This window comes from Oncorhynchus keta, chromosome 23 (assembly GCF_023373465.1).
Source record: "Oncorhynchus keta strain PuntledgeMale-10-30-2019 chromosome 23, Oket_V2, whole genome shotgun sequence".
In the NCBI taxonomy this organism is placed as follows: Eukaryota; Metazoa; Chordata; class Actinopteri; order Salmoniformes; family Salmonidae; genus Oncorhynchus; species Oncorhynchus keta.
The window spans coordinates 39,510,089-39,528,874 of NC_068443.1; the positions used below are offsets into that span (position 1 = coordinate 39,510,089).

Here is an 18,786-nt window from a genome sequence, read left to right on the forward strand (position 1 = left end):
CAACTATGTGTCTGTCTATCCCTGTTCTCTCCTCTCTGCACAGACCACACAAACGCTCCACACCGCGTGGTCTGAGGTCCATAATGAATCTGGTGGTCCCAGGCGTAAGCCGACAAGAAACCACGTGGAGTTCCAGGTTTCTCCGGTAGCCTCTGGAACTGCCGATCTGATTGGAACCAACAAGGCAGAGTTCATCTCAGTATTATGCCTCCTCCAGTCCCTCACTTCTTGGCACTGACGGAAACATGGATCACCACAGATAACACTGCTACTTTTCCTACTGCTAGTTTCAGTCGTGCCCACGTGTTCTCGCACACCCCGAGAGCTTCTGGTCAGCGGGGTGGTGGCATTTGGATCCTCATCTCTCCCAAGTGGTCTTTCTCTCTTTCTCCCCTTACCCATCTGTCTATCGCCTCCTTTGAATTCCATGCTGTCACAGTTACCAGCCCTTTCAAGCTGTTTATCATTTATGGCCCTCCAGGTTCCCTTGGAGAGTTCATCAATGAGCTTGATGCCTTGATAAGCTCCTTTCCTGAGGACGGCTCACCTCTCACAGTTCTGGGCGACTTTAACCTCCCCACGTCTACCTTTGACTCATTCCTCTCTGCCTCCTTCTTTCCACTCCTCTCCTCTTTTGACCTCACCCTCTCACCTTCCCCCTACTCACAAGGCAGGCAATACGCTTGACCTCATCTTTACTAGATGCTGTTCTTCCACTAAAACCTCATTGCAACTCCCTCCAAGTCTCCGACCACTACCTTGTATCATTTTTCCCTCTCGCTCTCATCCAACACTTCCCACACTGGTTCTACTCGGATGGTATCGCGCCGTCCCAACCAGCTCTTCCCCCGCTACTCTCTCCTCTTCCATCCTATCATCTCTTCCCTCTGCTCAAACCTTCTCCAACCTATCTCCTGATTCTGCCTCCTCAACCCTCCTCTCCTCCCTTTCTGCATCCTTTGACTCTCTATGTCCCCTATCCTCCAGGCCGGCTCGGTCCTCCCCTCCCGCTCCGTGGCTCGATACTCATTGCGAGCTCACAGAACAGGGCTCCGGGCAGCCGAGCGGAAATGGAGGAAAAAAATCGCCTCCCTGCGGACCTGGCATCCCATCCCTGATTAACATTTTCCTTCTGTCTCTGCTAATAAAAAGCCACTTTCTACCATTTTAAAATTCCAAGCATCTGCCTCTAACCCTAGGAAGCTCTTTGCCACCTTCTCCTCCCTATCCTCCTCCCCCCCTCCCTCTCTGCAGATGACTTTGTCAACCATTTTGAAAAGAGGTAAGATCCGATCCTCGTTTGCAAAGTCAAACACACCCTATTGGTTTGTCACAGTGTGTGGTTACCCTATGCTCTGACCATATTCTTTTCCCTCTCTCTCCAGATGAAATGGTTTGAAACAGTCTTGGACGGCCTATTGCTGCCCAACAACCTGCCCGCTTGACCCTATCCCCTCAATCTTCTCCAGACCATTTCCGGAGACCTTTCTCTGTACCTCACCTCAGACTCACAACTCATCCCTGACCGCTGGCACGTCCCTTCCGTCTTCAAGAGAGCGAGAGTTGCACCCCTTCTAAAAAAACCTACACTCGATCCCTCCGATGTCAACAACTACAGACCAGTATCCCTTCTCTCTTTTCTCTCCAAAACTCTTGAGCGTGCCGTCCTTGGCCAGCTCTACCGCTATCTTTCAGAATGACCTTCTTGATCCAAATCAGTCAGGTTTCAAGACTAGTCATTCAACTGAGAGTGCTCTTCTCACACATCACGGAGGCGCTCCGCACTAATAAAGCTAACTCTCTCTCCTCTGCTCTCATCCTTCTAGATTATCGGCTGCCTTCGATACTGTGAACCATCAGATCCTCCTCTCCACCCTCTCCGAGTTGGGCATCTCCATGCGCGGTTTCACGTTGGATTGCGTCCTACCTGACAGGTCGCTCCTACCAGGTGGCGTGGCGAGAATCTGTCTCCTCACCACGCGCTCTCACCACTGGTGTCCCCCAGGGCTCTGTTCTAGGCCCTCTCTTATTCTCGCTATACACCAAGTCACTTGGCTCTGTCATAACCTCACATGGTCTCTCCTATCATTGCTATGCAGACGACACACAATTAATCTTCTCCTTTCCCCCTTCTGATGACCAGGTGGCGAATCGCATCTCTGCATGTCTGGCAGACATATCAGTGTGGATGACGGATCACCACCTCAAGCTGAACCTCAGCAAGACGGAGCTCCTCTTCCTCCCGGGGAAGGACTGCCCGTTCCATGATCTCGCCATCACGGTTTGACAACTCCATTGTGTCCTCCTCCCAGAGCGCTAAGAACCTTGGCGTGATCCTGGACAACACCCTGTCGTTCTCAACTAACATCAAGGCGGTGTCCCGTTCCTGTAGGTTCATGCTCTACAACATCCGCAGAGTACGACCCTGCCTCACACAGGAAGCGGCGCAGGTCCTAATCCAGGCACTTTTCATCTCCCGTCTTGATTACTGCAATTTCGCTGTTGGCTGGGCTCCCCTGCCTGTGCCATTAAACCCCTACAACTCATCCAGAAGGCCGCATTTAGCCCGTCTGGTGTTCAACCTTCCCAAGTTCTCTCACGTCACCCCGCTCCTCCGCTCTCTCCACTGGCTTCCAGTTGAAGCTCGCATCCGTCATTTACAAGACCATGGTGCTTGCCTACGGAGCTGTGAGGGGAACGGCACCTCAGTACCTCCAGGCTCTGATCAGGCCCTACACCCAAACAAGGGCACTGCGTTCATCCACCTCTGGCCTGCTCGCCTCCCTACCACTGAGGAAGTACAGTTCCCGCTCAGCCCAGTCAAAACTTTTTTCGCTGCTCTGGCCCCCAATGGTGGAACAAACTCCCTCACGACGCCAGGACAGCGGAGTCAATCACCACCTTCCGGAGACACCTGAAACCCCACCTCTTCAAGAAATACCTAGGATAGGGTAAGTAATCCTTCTCACCCCCCCCCCCCTAAAAGATTTAGATGCACTATTGTAAAGTGGCTGTTCCACTGGATGTCATAAGGTGTATGCACCAATTTGTAAGTCGCTCTGGATAAGAGCGTCTGCTAAATGACTTAAATGTAAATGTAAATGTAATGTAATGTTACATTACAGACTTATACTAAAATGGACGAAATAAAATAAATCTATCTACACACAATGCCCCATAATGACAAAGCGATAACATATCGTTTTTATTAATAAAACACATATTTTAAAAATAACTCATAATTCCCGGCTTCTCAAGCCTTATTGCTTAATTAATGGACTAAGTAATTTCAGATCTTCAAAAGGTTCTGAGAACGATAAATGTCCCACCCCGCCAAAGTCAGCCACACCCTTAGTATTCCACTCATTAGGTTTCCGTAGTGTAGTGGTTATCACGTTTGCCTCACACGCGAAAGGTCCCCGGTTCGAGACCGGGCGGAAACAAATTTGAACAAATTGGACAGTAAGCCTATTCACTAAGGGCTCTGTCCCGTTTTTTTGGAATTCATGCTTTTCCTTCTGCACTTCTCAGTATTTGGTATTCAGACTTACCTTTTTTAGTCGCGTAACGTACTCTGCATGTGTGGCTATCTTGGGTGCTCTGAAAATATTCATGCTACGTGTGGTCTGAGGTACATCATGATTCAAATAGTTTACCACTCCAGGGTAAGCCGACAAGAAACACAGCTCTTATTTTAAGTGTTTTTAAAATCCCCTGTGGGGAACATGAAGGGTGGAAAAATGATTGGAACCATTTTCCTGTTTGACCGCTAGTTTTTAATGGGTATTTTATGGCTCTTTCTGTGGTACTCACTTTGGGATATTATGTGAGGTAAACTTGTGGGCATTCCTAATATTTTCCATGACACCTCTTTTTGTATTGTAGTTTCGGTAGTGTAGTGGTTATCACGTTCGCCTCACACGCGAAAGGTCCCCGGTTCGAAACCGGGTGGAAACAAATTTGAACAAATTGGACAGTAAGCCTATTCAGTAAGGGCTCGGTCCCAATTTTGGAATTCATGCTTTTCCTTCGCACTTCTCAGTATTTGGTATTCAGACTTACCTTTTTTAGTCGCGTAACGTACTCTGCATGTGTGGCTATCTTGGGTGCTCTGAAAATATTCCTGCTACGTGTGGTCTGAGGTACATAATGATTCAAATAGTTTACCACTCCAGGGTAAGCCGACAAGAAACACAGCCCTTATTTTAAGTGTTTTTAAAATCCCCTGTGGGGAACATGAAGGGTGGAAAAATGATTGGAACCATTTTCCTGTTTGACCGCTAGTTTTTAATGGGTATTATGGCTCTTTCTGTGGTACTCACTTTGGGATATTATGTGAGGTAAACTTGTGGGCATTCCTAATATTTTCCACGACTTCCTCTTTTTGTATTGTAGTTTCAGTAGTGTAGTGGTTATCACGTTCGCCTCACACGCGAAAGGTCATATTCAATATTTCCCAATACCCAGAGGCTAGCATTTGGTTTGAAACAGTTGTGGTTTATCTAAACCTTGCTGTCTACCTCTCCGACCTGTGGATCAATGTTGCCGTTTTTTTGGGGACCTCCACCGTGCGATCTGTATGAATGTGAACAGACTGACAGCTTCTCTGAGCCAGGCAAATGCATTTATCAGGGTCATTGTAATGGATATATCCAAAGAAATGGCAATATAATCCAAGGTAAGACAAACAAAAATGTTGATCGTTTTCTGTCACTTCAGCTGCTTGATGTGATTGTGTGATAGATTTAGTTGGCTGGCGAGCAAAGGAATAGAAGCTAGCCTGCATAGGTACAGTGCATTCGGAAAGTTTTCAGACCCCTTACTTTTTCCACATTTTGTTACATTACAGACTTATACTAAAATGGACGAAATAAAATAAAATCTATCTACACACAATGCTCCATAATGACAAAGCGATAACATATCGTTTTTATTAATAAAACACATATTTTAAAAATACCTCATAATTCCCGGCTTCTCAAGCCTTATTGCTTAATTAATGGACTAAGTAATTTCAGATTTTCAACAGGTTCTGAGAACGATAAATGTCCCACCCCGCCAAAGTCAGCCACACCCTTAGTATTCCACACATTAGGTTTCCGTAGTGTAGTGGTTATCACGTTCTCCTCACACGCGAAAGGTCCCCGGTTCGAGACCGGGCGGAAACAAATTTGAACAAATTGGACAGTAAGCCTATTCACTAAGGGCTCTGTCCCAATTTTGGAATTCATGCTTTTCCTTCGCACTTCTCAGTATTTGGTATTCAGACTTACCTTTTTTAGTCGCGTAACGTACTCTGCATGTGTGGCTATCTTGGGTGCTCTGAAAATATTCCTGCTACGTGTGGTCTGAGGTCCATAATGATTCAAATAGTTTACCACTCCAGGGTAAGCCGACAAGAAACACAGCCCTTATTTTAAGTGTTTTTAAAATCCCCTGTGGGGAACATGAAGGGTGGGAAAATGATTGGAACCATTTTCCTGTTTGACCGCTAGTTTTTAATGGGTATTATGGCTCTTTCTGTGGTACTCACTTTGGGATATTATGTGAGGTAAACTTGTGGGCATTCCTAATATTTTCCACGACTTCCTCTTTTTGTATTGTAGTTTCAGTAGTGTAGTGGTTATCATGTCCGCCTCACACGCGAAAGGTCCCTGGTTCGAAACCAGGCGGAAACAAATTTGAACAAATTGAACAGTAAGCCTATTCATTAAGGGCTCGGTCCTAATTTTATTTCTGCTTGATGTGATTGTGTGATAGATTTAGTTGGCTGGCGAGCAAAGGAAAAGAAGCAAGCCTGCATAGGTACAGTGCATTCGGAAAGTTTTCGGATATTTTAAAAATACCTCATAATTCCCGGCTTCTCAAGCCTTATTGCTTAATTAATGGACTAAGTCATTTCAGATTTTCAATAGGTTCTGAGAGCGATAAATGTCCCACTCCGCCAAAGTCAGCCACACCCTTAGTATTCCATACCTTAAGGGAAGATTTCGGCAGTACCTGTATGGTTAGTGAGAAAGTCCATATTGCAAATGTACGGTCCCTTACTAGACGTCCGAAATCGTTTCTAAAGTCCGCGGACGGCGTCGGGCCGAGCGGCAGGGCCGGACCTACCAGGATGTCGTCAAATGAACTTTGTCTGACATTCGGTTTCCGTTTTACAAAAATAATAAGATTTTGGTCATTTTTCCGCTTCCCGGAAATTCCCACAAGAGGGCATAAGCAATCATATTGCTATTGGACAAAACATCACGATTCACGACGGGGCCTTATCTCGAAAACGGAAAATATTTTGAAGCCGAAACTCGTGAGCATAGGTTTGGCATAATGGGCAGTTGGCCCCGAACAAGATGGCGTCTAGGCCTCAACGGTTTTTGAGTTATGGCCATTTATCTGGGATTAAAGGTCCAAAATGAAAATAGAGAAATTATTTTTCCACTTCACGTCAAAGTCAAGGAGCCTCCGGTGTCAATAAAAAAAGAACGAGAATCTATCGTCATTTAAGAGAAATCGTACAACGACAGATTGGTGATGTTCACGAATAGGTGTTTTTTTCCCCAACGGTTACAGATCCAGTTGCAGGGTGTTCTTACGAATCTTTTTAAAGTGTGCTGCGGAGCTCTGCCAGATTTCTGTGATTTTCTATGATTTTCTGAAATAACACACACTCACTAAACCCTCCGTAAATAACTCAGTTATTAATGTAAAGACTTAAAACTCAGGATTCTGTAAAGGCATACCCCAATCATGATATGAGTTTATTTATAGCTTCCTGTGCCAACCGGAAGTGCCTTAAATGGTGTCACAGTGGCAGTTTCCAAGGGTTAAAAAGGTCAGATCTTTTCAAAACTTCATATGTGTGATTAGGCAACCCCCATAAACTGTAAGTCAGTCATTTCTCCCAACAGATGTCAAAGAAAAGCTCTCTCTCACACACACACACACAGAAACACACACACAGCAAGGATGGAGTGACAAAGTGCGGTGCTTAAAGACACACAAAGCCTACAATTGCATTTCCATATTCTCTAGGCCGTGCCGAGTTCAACAAGATGCCCCGCTTGACCGTAGCTCGCTCGGTCTAAGCACAGCGACCATTAGAAAAGTAGGCCCAAAATGAAGGCTGGCCCTCAATGTCATTTGCTTTTGGGTGACAGTGAGAGAACCGTTAAGGTGAGAAGCACAATTCGACCTCAGGTACATTCCTAAGGTCCTCCCGATCTGTGCAAGCCTAACCTTGACCCTGTGGCATTAACCCTTAACAGTTAAAAGAAGGTGTTTACATCAAAGAGTTTGCATTGACTTCTCTCCCAATAGGAATACATTGCCTGCACCTCTAAATTCAACCTGAAGCCTATGTGGGTTATGAATGCCTAATGAACCTGTCTTCTATGACAGTCCATCAGACCACGATGAGGTCTACCTGTGTCGATTCTAAGCTTCCTGGAGCAAACTGAAGTGGTTAAATTGACCCAAAAGGTGTTTTGATGTACATAACCTTCAAAGGTGAAAATGACTACATTCAACTCCGTGTAGATCGTAGATCAGTCAATTCTTAACTTAAAGACTTAAAACTCAGGATTCTGTAAGTGTCTATGTCAATCAAGACATGTGTTTACTTATAGCTTCCTGTGCTCAACCGGAAGTGCCTTTAATTGGGTCACACTGTCTGTTTTGAAGGGTTAAAAAGTCACATCTTTCCTAAACTTCATATGTGTGACTAGGTAACCCTCATGAACTGTAAATCAGTCATTTCTCCCAACAGATGTCAAAGAAAAGCTCTCACACGCACACACAGCAAGGATGGAGTTAAAAAGTGCGGTGCTCAAAGACACAGAGAGCAGGCAATGGCATAAACATAATCTCTAGGCCGTGCTGAGTTCAACGAGATATCCCGCTTGACCGTAGCTCGCTCGGTCTGAGCGCAGCAACCATGAGAAAAGTAGGCCCAAAATGAAGCCTGCCCCACAACGTCATTTGCTTTTGGGTGACAGAGAGAGAACCGTTAGGGTGAGAAGCACAATTCGACCTCTTGTACGTTCCTAAGGTCCTCCCGATCCGTGCAAGCCTAACCTTGACCGTGTGGCATTAACTCTTAATAGTTAAAAGGTGTTTACTTCAAAGAGTTTGCATTGACTTCTCTCCCCATAGGAATACATTGCCTGCACCCCTAAATTCAACCTGAAGCCTATATGGGTTATGAATGCCGTATGAACTTGTCTTTGGTAACAGTCCATCAGGCCAGTATGAGGTCTACTTGTGTTGATTCTAAGCTTCCTGGACCAACCGGAAGTGGTTAAAATCACCCTAAAAGTGTTTTTACATACCCTGCCTGCAGTTTGATAGACATAGTGCATTCAACCCTGTGTAAATCAGTCCTTAAATCAGTTCTTAACGTAAAGACTTAAAACTCAGGATTCTGTAAAAGCATACCCCATTGAGGATATGTGTTGACTTATAGCTTCCTGTGCCAACCGGAAGTGCCATAATTGGTGTCTCAGGGGCTGTTTCGAAGAGTTAAAAAAGTCAGATCTGTCCAAAACTTCATATGTGTGATTAGGCAACCCCCATGAACTGTAAATCAGTCATTTTTCCCATAAAATTTCAAAGGAAAACTAAATCACACACACACACAGCTTGGAAGTAGGGACCCATTGGGGTGCATAGAGACATACACTGCCTGCATTAGTTCACCTTGTTGGAACTTTTAAAGAACCGAGTTCCTTAAACTTTAGAATCCTGTTCTAGACCTCAGGTCGATAGTGCGTGGTGAGTTACGTGGCTCTAGACGTTTCTCGGACCGAGAAACAGCTTCGTACATTTGCAATGACTTCAATTCATTTTTGCATCACGAAAATGGCGACATTTAGAAATGTCCCAGAGTTGCAAGACTAGGTGCATTGCGACCGTCTCGGCCCATATAGACAGACCCCAACGTTTCTGTCCGATAGCTCATTCAAGGACCCCGTAGCAAGTAATGGAAAAAAGTGGATTTTCAGCACCAAATAGGGTTTTGCTCGGACACCAAATGACCGATCGAGCCGAAACTTGGGATTCGGGGTCGCCTCAGCTAGGCCTACACATAACATAAGAAATGGACCCGCAGCTAGAATGTAACTACGTGTTTTATGTTTTTTTTTATGGTTTGAACCAAAGGCGTTGTGAATTTTGGGCCAGCTCTGAAGTATGTGATAGTTGGCTACTAAACGAGTTGGAAAAAGTGGGTTTGTAAAAAGTCAGTTTGTATCAGTTTGGTGTCAGAATGATATCTAATTGACTGATGGACGGTGACTTGCTGGTGACTCTTGCCCATTTGCAATATGTTTAAACAGTGAGGTACCATCACCAAAAATGACATTCTGAAATCAACCCTAACGAGCCATTGAGATGAACCAGAATCACTGCCCAGTCATCCCGAGTTCATCGGTCCAGTCAATTTCACATTCCTGCAGGATTGTTATAGCATGACAAATTCGTGATGGTACCTGCCCATTGAACCATATTGCAAATGCACAGTGACTGCAAAAGTGAGAAAACATAAACAAATGGACATGATGAAATGAACACAACGAGTGATGGAAAGGTACAACTATCACTGCTCGGCCATCCTGTGTTCCCATAGCGGGCATTAATATCAGAATGACCGGTAAATGCATTCACAACCATATTTTTATTTTTGGGTTACCAGGTGCCTATTTTCAATCACCAGTTGCACAACAATGCGTATCCATCAGAATTTTTTTTAAACAGTCCATAAAGCACTGAGGACTGCCCCCATAGATAGAGGGCCGTAGTAGGGTACTCCGATAGCGGGCATGGACAATAGGAGTCCCGGTAAATGCATTTACAACCATATTTTTATTTTTGTGTTACCAGTTGCACAACAATGCACATGCATTTGCAATATGATTCTATATTGAAAAAACATCACCAAATGGACATGATGAAATCAACAGGGTGGAGGTGATATGGTCCTTGACAAGTCTCTCAAAGCACTTCATGATGACGGAAGTGAGTGCTACGGGGCGGTAGTCGTTTAGCTCAGTTACCTTAGCTTTCTTGGGAACAGGAACAATGGTGGCCCTCTTGAAGCATGTGGGAACAGCAGACTGGTATAGGGATTGATTGAATATGTCCGTAAACACACTGGCCAGCTGGTCTGCGCATGCTCTGAGGGCGCGGCTGGGGATGCCGTCTGGGCCTGCAGCCTTGCGAGGGTTAACACGTTTAAATGTCTTACTCACCTCGGCTGCAGTGAAGGAGAGACCGCATGTTTTCGTTGCAGGTCGTGTCAGTGGCACTGCATTGTCCTCAAAGCGGGCAAAAAAGTTATTTAGTCTGCCTGGGAGCAAGACATCCTGGTCCGTGACTGGGCTGGGTTTCTTCTTGTAGTCCGTGATTGACTGTAGACCCTGCCACATGCCTCTTGTGTCTGAGCCGTTGAATTGAGATTCTACTTTGTCTCTGTACTGACGCTTAGCTTGTTTAATAGCCTTGCGGAGGGAATAGCTGCATTGTTTATATTCGGTCATGTTACCAGACACCTTGCCCTGATTAAAAGCAGTGGTTCGCGCTTTCAGTTTCACGTGAATGCTGCCATCAATCCACGGTTTCTGGTTAGGGAATGTTTTTATCGTTGCTATGGGAACGACATCTTCAACGCACGTTCTAATGAACTCGCACACCGAATCAGCGTATTCGTCAATATTTTTATCTGACGCAATACGAAACATGTCCCAGTCCACGTGATGGAAGCAGTCTTGGAGTGTGGAGTCAGCTTGGTCGGACCAGCGTTGGACAGACCTCAGCGTGGGAGCCTCTTGTTTAAGTTTCTGTCTGTAGGCAGGGATCAACAAAATGGAGTCGTGGTCAGCTTTTCCGAAAGGGGGGCGGGGCAGGGCCTTATATGCGTCGCGGAAGTTAGAGTAACAATGATCCAAGGTTTTACCACCCCTGGTTGCGCAATGGATATGCTGATAAAATCTTGTTTTCAGATTAGCTTTGTTAAAATCCCCAGCTACAATGAATGCAGCCTCCGGATAAATGGTTTCCAGTTTGCAAAGAGTTAAATAAAGTTCATTCAGTTCATTCAGTGTCTGCTTGGGGGGGGGGGATATATACGGCTGTGATTATAATCGAAGAGAATTCTCTTGGTAGATAATGCGGTCTACATTTGATTGTGAGGCATTCTAAATCAGGTGAACAGAAGGATTTGAGTTCCTGTATGTTTCTTTCATCACACCATGTCTCGTTAGTCATGAGGCATACGCCCCCGCCACTCTTCTTACCAGAAAGATGTTTGTTTCTGTCGGCACGATGCGTGGAGAAACCCGTTGGATGCACCGCCCCGGATAGCGTCTTCCCAGTGAGCCATGTTTCCGTGAAGCAGAGGACGTTACAGTCTCTGATGTCCCTCTGGAATGCTACCCTTGCTCGGATTTCATCAACCTTGTTGTCAAGAGAATGGACATTGGCAAGAAGAATGCTAGGTAGTGGTGCGCGATGTGCCCGTGTCCTGAGTCTGACCAGAAGACCGCTACGTTTCCCTCTTTTACGAAGTCGTTTTTTTGGGGGGTCGCTGCATGCGATCCATTCCGTTGACCTGTTTGTAAGGCAGAACACAGGATCCGCGTCGCGGAAAACATATTCTTGGTCGTACTGATGGTGACTTGACGCTGATCTTATATTCAGTAGTTCTTCTCGACTGTATGTAATGAAACCTAAGATGACCTGGGGTACTAATGTAAGAAATAACACGTAAAAAAAACAAAAAAACTGCATAGTTTCCTAGGAACGCGAAGCGAGGCGGCCATCTCTGTCGGCGCCAACATCTCTGTCGGCGCCAGTTCATCATGTGTTCATCAGGCCAGTCAATTTTGCATTCCTACAGGATTTTTATAGCATGACAAAATCGTGATGGTACATGCCCATTGAACCATATTGCAAATGCACAGTGACTTTGCAAAAGTGAGAAAACATAAACAAATGGACATGATGAAATCAACACAACGAGTGATGGAAAGGTACAACTATCACTGCTCGGCCATCCTGTGTTCATCAGACCAGTCAATTTTGCATTTTTGAGCATGTCAAATTTCATATGGTAAATGCCCATTGAAACATATTGCAAATGCACGTGCATTTGCAATATGATTCTATAGTGAAAAAACATCACCAAATGGACATGATGAAATCAACACAACGAGTGATGGAAAGGTACAACTATCACTGCTCGGCCATCCTGTGTTCATCAGGCCAGTCAATTTTGCATTTCTGCAGGATTTTTGAGCATGTCAAATTTCTTATGGCATTTGGCCCCCAAAAAAGTGCCTTTTGACTTTGACTTTTGACTTCCTATGAAATCATATTGTAAATGGACAAATCATATTCCTTATGCACAAGTAAAAAAAATAAAAATGAATAATGATAATAAAATACAACTAAAGTATGTTGATACAGTTCTTATACGTGTCACGCCTTGGTCATTGTATTTTGTGTTTTTGTTATATGTTTGGGTAGGCCAGGGTGTGACATGGGTTTATATGTTGTGTTTCGTATTGGGGTTTTATTAGCATTGGGATTGTGTATGATTAGGGGTGTGTCTAGTTAGGCTTGGCTGCCTGAGGCGGTTCTCAATTGGAGTCAGGTGATTCTCGTTGTTTCGGATTGGGAACCGTATTTAGGTAGCCTGAGTTCGCTTTGTATTTTGTGGGTGTTTGTTCCTGTCTCTGTGTTGTAGTCACCAGATAGGCTGTAATTAGTTTCACGTTTCGTTCTGTTGTTTTTGTATTTAGTATCAGTTATTTCATGTACCGCGTTTTCTTTCATTAAAGTCATGAGTAACCAACACGCTGCATTTCGGTCCGACTCTCTTTCTTCAACAGACGAACGCCGTTACAATACGTGTGTAATTGACACAAAATTCGAAAGAATTTCGAAAAACGGTCCAGAAAGCACTTTTTTAAGGGTGTGTGAAGTTTTTTACAAAATTTTGACATTTTTGACTTTTGACTTTTGACTTCCTATGAAATCATATTGAAAATGGACAAAACATATTACTTATGCGCATGTAAAAAAATATATATATGATAATTAAATTGGACAAAAGTATATTCATACAGTTCTAACACATGTGTAATTGACAAACAAATCGAAAGAATTTCGAAAAACGGTCCAGAAAGCACTTTTTTAAGGGGTGATAAGTTTTTGACAAAAAAAAACATTTTTTCAAAATTTTGCTTTTGGACGTTGACTTGGGTAACATTTCCAATATGAAAAACCAAGGTGGGAGCGGATTCGCCACCTGTTGGATTTTTAAAGTGTTACAACTGGCAATTGCCATATGGCATTTGCAATACACTTTGCATGAATCAACGCCGAATTGGGTGGTATTGGACAATGTGTATATGGTTTGTCCGATGCCAATGACTTCCCATTCATTTGTGTCCAATACAGGGGGGTATTCCCTTGCACTCATTAGGTTTCCGTAGTGTAGTGGTTATCACGTTTGCCTCATACGCGAAAGGTCCCCGGTTCGAAACCGGGCGGAAACAAATTTGAACAAATTGGACAGTAAGCCTATTCACTTAGGGCTCGGTCCCAATGTTGGAATTCATGCTTTTCCTTCGCACTTCTCAGTATTTGGCAGTCCAGCCAGGACACCTGGCCCACACAAACAGTGGAAGACGCATAGTGATGTTCAGGGAGGAGAGGGTCATTGGAGTGGATAAAGAGGTTTGCGCTAGCAGGTTGATGTATATTGTCATGAGTCTTGTCCTAGAGGCAGAACTGAGCAATGTTCCCTTAGATAGGCCAGCTGCAAAGTAAAAATGGTCTATATTGTAAAAATTCATGACAACAAAAATGTTATTTTTAGTCTTAATTTAAGGTTAAGGTTAGCGTTAGCAGTGTGGTTAAGGTTAAAATCAGATTTTATGACTTTGTGGCTGTGCCAGCTAGCGACCACTCTTTAGAGCTGCATCCAGAACAAGATTAATGACGAAGAACGTTAACATGCTTTGGGCTGGGGGTCTTTGGAAAGTCCAGCCCAAGAATCTGGGACATGCTAGTTAAATTAGTTGAAACTGGATCCAGAGCTTTTGGGATATTCACGAACATCAAAAAGGTCATATTGGGTCATCTTTAAAACTCAAGGCCTGAGATTTATAGTTAGACAGTCTGTCAAATTGCAAGGCAAGTGTAGAGTGTTACCTGCAGTGGTTGGCAACTCAACTCATGATGAATATGCAGATCTGCAAATTATCAGTGTTGGGGAGAAGTGAACTACATGTAGTTTAACCAGTAATTAAACTACATTTTGCAGTAGCTTGGTGGTAGTTGAACTAAATTGAAATATTGTTAGCTAACTACTGGAACTACAAAAAGAGAAGAAAATATGGGGAAAATCGGCAATCTTTTCCATTCTTTTTCAGCACCAGACCTGCCTAATTATCACTTGAAGCATAGTTGTGTTTAATAGGCTAAATTACACATTGTTTTAACACCTGACCCCAGAGTGATCCATTCTTGCAATTTGTAGTCTGACATTTCAGATTTAGATATGATAACTTTTTGACCATGTACTGGGCCTTTAATTGCATAAAAATGAGGAAATCATTGCTTATAAAAATGTATTGAATTGGTAACACGTTCTATAATTCGCACTGTGAATACTCTCCAAAAATATAAAGATCACATAAAAAAATGGCAATAAATCCATATATGATGCATGCAGCGGGTTTCGACTACATCTTTTCAGTCAATGCAACCAGACTGTATCACAACCGGCTGTGATTGGGAGTCCCATAGGGCGGCACACAATTGGCCCACCGTCGTCCGGGTTTATGCCGGTTTAGGCCGTCAGCCTGAATGTGAAGTACAAGCGATGGGTAGTGGAGTAGCCGCAGGATGGACAGGTAGATGTTGAGGGTCATGAGTGTGAGGGTGATGCCCACGCCATGGCCCAGAGACACCTGGAAGTCAAAGAGGACCCAGCAGGTCAGGCAGCTGTCAGATCCACATGAGATCCACATCATAGTTGGAGTCATTGGACATCGCTTGTGTCTGATTGTCAGGTCACAGCGGTGAAAAACAAATTGTGAATTCACCAAACCCAGGTGGCTGTCTATCGATGGGAGCCATGGTTGCTAGCCCTTTGCTTCACGTAACTTATCTTCTCCATCATTCTTCCACTTTTTCTGTTGCGTCACCCTCTTCATACATTTATAAATTCTTTATCAACTGCCTACAAATCGATTGGCTTAGTGGAATAAATTGTTCACCTGCCTCTCAGCATAGCAACATTACCATATTTAACAGTAGGTCAAGCAAGTAGGCCTGTGCTATGTGTATGTGAGAGAGAGGACACCCAACCTGCATCAGGAGGGTTAGTGACAGTGAATATCCATAAGTGGAATGGAAGTCAGGCTGAATCACTTTCCCTATTGTTAGCTACTACCATGTTTGTACATGTTCATTAATAAATAAATATTGAGGATGTTAAAATTATTGGACCTCTTGGCCCTCAAGTTGTTTCGCCTAGATAAGGATATCCAATGGAATATAGGCCTAGGTCATGAGAATGTTTAAAATATTGTGATATTGTAAACATGCATGTACATTTGAAATATACATTTACAAAATAAATTAGGATTAAAGTTATGTTATGAGGACACAGCTGAGAGGTACAGGGTTTTATCCTTTTATTTTCAGAAACATGCACTCCCTGAATCATTCCACCAAATGTTAGTACTGCTCGTGCAATAATGTATAGGGCATAAGACATGTGCAACAGCAGCTAAAAATGCATTTTAACATCTCCAATCATCGCCACAACATCCTTTGCTGCAAGACAACTGACCCTCTTCCAACACAGCCACCTTACTGATTGAAAGATGAAACAAACAAACATGGTTTTGCTGGGTAGCAGCATCAAAAGCAGCAGCCTAGTTTGTTAACATAAAAAACATTCATTCAAACATTCAGCAGTCATCATATTTGTCAAAAATGACTTGTACAGTGTCCATCCAAGACCAATCCCAACCTCTAGTCCTTTTTGCATGTAAACCTCAAGGAATCTATATAGAGTGAAAATATCAAACAACCAAAAAATAATTTCAATGAGGTCCCCGAATCAGAGCTCCAGTCCCCTCTTCCATAACCTGAGTCCCCATGTGACACACTCTGACCCAGTCACCACACAGCGCCGCATGTCTTTACTACAGAACTGCTCCGCCTCAGCGTTGCTCGGAACCTGGCTCTATATCTGCAGCGGGGCTCTCTGCGCTCCACCATGGTGTTATACATCGTAGCTCTCTGGGTCTGTACAGAGTTGCTGTTGCTGGCTCCTCTGCCTGATCAGTGTCCGCAGTTTGGCCAACACAGAGCCAAAGTGGCCCCGCACCACTCGCACCTCCAAACCACATAGCTGACAGACACACAAAGAACAGTGGTTAGGGACAGAGACAAGGGTTTGCGGTCAATCATTCAGTTAAATAATCATCAGGGGTTTAAACAACACAAGCAAAAACTGACAGACGCTCCAGGTAGTCATAGTGGGCCTGACACAGTACCTGGCTGAACTGAAGGATCCGTGGGCCAAACACCACACTCACATATCTTGCATTACTCATCTCATATGTATATAGTGTATTTTATACCATCTATTGCATCTTGCCTATGCCGCTGTCATTGCTTATTCATATATTTCTATGTATACTGTATATTCATATTCCTTTACTTAGATTTGTGTGTATTAGGTAGTTGTTATGGAATTGTTAGATTCCATGTTAGTGTTAGATATTGCTGCACTGTCTGAACTAGAAGCACAAGCATTTTGCTACACTCGCAATAAAATTAGCTAATCATACCTATGTGACGAATAAAATTTGATTTAATTTGACCTGACCTGGGAAACCATCACTCAGACAGTACCTGTCAACAGGGTCACTTAGCCCCTTGCCCAACCTAGCCAGAACCTGTTACAAGTGCTTTGTAGACCATAGCTGTGTTCAAATACTCATACTACTCACTCTAACCGCCCCAAAAAATGAAGTATAAACGCAGAGAACACCATTTCCGTACTTTAGGGTCCATAATGCAATTCTACAGAAAATAGGCGTGGCTTCACATCATTTGCAGATTTTAAGAAAATGGCGGAAAATATGCAGCCTAAGTCCAACGATAGCGGATAAGAATGAATTGCTTTAACTAACAAAATGTTGAGCAATGTAATAAAGTAATTACTTTTCAAATAAGTAACCTTACATGCTATGTTGGCTGACAATTTGTTAGCTAAGCTGTCCTTACGAATCACAAAGCATATCATTACAGCAGGTACAACAGGTATGTTAACTAGCTATCTATCTAGTTGTCTACTTACACATCAAACTTGCCAGTATATTAACTATAAACTAACTACCCAACGTTTATTGACTTGACAATTCCCGTAAATCTTAGCTAAATGGTATAGTCGTTGTACATTCTCAATGGACATTCGAGTAAATTCACTCTGGCTATCTACTCCGATTTCAGAGCACTCTTGTCTGAGCTATTAGAGCTCAGAATAATGAATTTATGAGCGCTCAACATCGGTTGAATATGTCCGGTGTCAGTTAACTTAGGCAAAAAAGCATTATTAAATTGTTGCCAGCAACACAGGTAGTCACCAACACTCTGGATTACATGAAAACTGCCTAACCAACTCTGATAGGGCGAGTAAAATGGTCACTCCCATTTGTGTCTGGAAGTAGCGAGCAACGTTACTTCGGCAGTCAAGCACCCAAGCTAAGGTCAGAATGCTCAAATCAACCACACCCCTCTGCTCGAGCATCCAGTGTGCGCTATGAGAGCGAAATGCTCTGAATTTACAAAAGGACTGACAATGCTCTGAATTTACAAGCACACTCTGGCACTCCAGATTGGATTTAAGAACACACCCTGAATCATAAAATGTCTAACTAGTAAAGTGTTATCCTAACAAGCTAAACTCACTGTCAACTGCGTTTAATTTTCAGCAAACCTAACGTGTAAATATTTGTAGGAACATAACAAGATTCAACAACTGAGACATAGACTGAACAAGTTCCACAGACATGTGACTAACAGAAATTGAATAATGTGTCCCTGAACAAAGTAACAGTCAGTATCTGGTGAGATGATACAGCACTCTTCCACCAAGGCACCTACAAGTTCCCGCACATTTCTGGGGGGAATGGCCCTAGCCCTCACCCTTTGATCCAACAGGTCCCAGACCTGCTCAATGGGATTGAGATCTGGGCTCTTCGCTGGCCATGGCCGAACACTGACATTCCTGTCTTGCAGGAAGTCACGCACAGAACGAGCAATATGGCTGGTGGCATTGTCATGCTGGAGGGTCATGTCAGGATGAGCCTGCAGGAAGGCTACCACATGACAGAAGAGGATGTCTTCCCTGTAACGCACAGCATTGAGATTGCTTGCAATGACAACAAGCTCAGTCTGATGATGCTGTGACACGCCCCCCCAGACCATGACGGACCCTCCACCTCCAAATCGATCCCGCTCCTGAGTACAGGCCTCAGAGTAACTAATTCCTTAGACAATAAACGCGAATCCGACCGTCACTCCTGGTGAGACAAAACCGCGACTCGTCAGTAAAGAACACTTTTTGCCAGTCTTGTTCTGGTCCAGAGACGGTGGGTTTGTGCCCATAGGCGACGTTGTTGCTGGTGATGTCTGGTGAGGACCTGCCTTACACCAGGCCTACAAGCCCTCAGTCCAGCCTCTCTCAGCCTATTGCGGACAGTC

The 18,786-nt window shown here is 43.9% G+C and overlaps 5 non-coding genes across 5 annotated transcripts; all 5 read left to right on the forward strand.

The window, feature by feature from the left end:
* The first annotated feature begins 3,370 nt into the window (after positions 1–3,370).
* trnav-cac (transfer RNA valine (anticodon CAC)) lies at positions 3,371–3,443 on the forward strand. The gene has a single exon. It is a non-coding gene; the product is annotated as a tRNA-Val (tRNA).
* A 441-nt stretch (positions 3,444–3,884) lies between these two features.
* trnav-cac (transfer RNA valine (anticodon CAC)) lies at positions 3,885–3,957 on the forward strand. Its single transcript has one exon. It is a non-coding gene; the product is annotated as a tRNA-Val (tRNA).
* A 1,138-nt stretch (positions 3,958–5,095) lies between these two features.
* trnav-cac (transfer RNA valine (anticodon CAC)) lies at positions 5,096–5,168 on the forward strand. Its single transcript has one exon. It is a non-coding gene; the product is annotated as a tRNA-Val (tRNA).
* A 437-nt stretch (positions 5,169–5,605) lies between these two features.
* Positions 5,606–5,678, forward strand: trnav-cac (transfer RNA valine (anticodon CAC)). Its single transcript has one exon. It is a non-coding gene; the product is annotated as a tRNA-Val (tRNA).
* A 7,802-nt stretch (positions 5,679–13,480) lies between these two features.
* Positions 13,481–13,553, forward strand: trnam-cau (transfer RNA methionine (anticodon CAU)). Its single transcript has one exon. It is a non-coding gene; the product is annotated as a tRNA-Met (tRNA).
* The last annotated feature ends 5,233 nt before the right edge of the window (positions 13,554–18,786 follow it).